Genomic DNA, 1016 nt, shown 5'->3' on the forward strand with positions numbered 1-1016 from the left:
GGCGCCGAGTACTCGTACTCGTACGAGACAACTCCGCCCCTGCTTGACCGGAATGGAGAAGTCCACTTCCACGTGGAGCGGATCCTCCAGGAGCAACGGTGTCGCGGGAAGCGACAGCTCCTCGTGAAGTGGAGGGGTTATGCCCACTCCGAGAACTCGTGGGAGCCGATTGAACGGCTCCTGATTGACTGCCCGAAGGCTGTCGCAATCTGGGAACAGAAGCGGCGGCAGCTTCATAAGTAGTCCGGGGCTTCTTGCCCGAACGGGGTACGGATGATGAATACATACCGTACCCGCGCTCATCGTGAGCGCTAGAAGCCGCGCGCTTCAGGATGTCCCTTGGCAGCATACGCTTGCTGATCAAGTGGGCAAACCTCACACGAAGATCACGCTGGTCCAGGATGTGGGACAGCTGCTGATCTTCATGGAGTTCCCATAACTCCGTGGGCGAGTACTTGAGAGTCTCCACCCACGCCCAGAACATGTCCTCACAAGAACTCCATGTGGGACAGTTCTCGGGCATAACCCAGGGGTATCCCCAAACAGGATAGAGACCACCCCGGGTCTCGGGCTTCTTACGACAAGTCGTGAAGTCCTTAAGGGGAATGCGGTGTGGCGCGAGAAGCACACACCGAGCAGCCTCCACGTTGTCGACGAACAACTGTTCTTTCTGAACAAGGGCTCGTTCATAGATGCCCCTAGAAGTGTGGCCGCCCACAAGGCCACGAGGAGCGACGAGAAGCTCTAAGAAGAGGTCAGCCCCAGAGCTCTCCTCGGGAGGCCAATACCCTCTTGAGTTGATGGCAGCTCCCTGGCTGACGGGTGCCGCCACCGAACCCCCACGCACACGCTGGGCAGCTTGGAAATCCTCCTGCTGCTGGTCGAGGTCATTCGAGACCTCCCGGGGCTCAACAATGGCACCCTCCTCTTCCTCTTCTTCCTCCTTCTCCTCCTCTTCATCCGAGGAGCCGAAGAGACATCTGATAGGAGCGTCGAGTCTCCTTCTCCTCGCGGAG

The sequence above is a fragment of the Phytophthora infestans genome, genomic scaffold (genome assembly GCF_000142945.1).
Source record: "Phytophthora infestans T30-4 supercont1.22 genomic scaffold, whole genome shotgun sequence".
Lineage (NCBI taxonomy): Eukaryota > Oomycota > Peronosporomycetes > Peronosporales > Peronosporaceae > Phytophthora > Phytophthora infestans.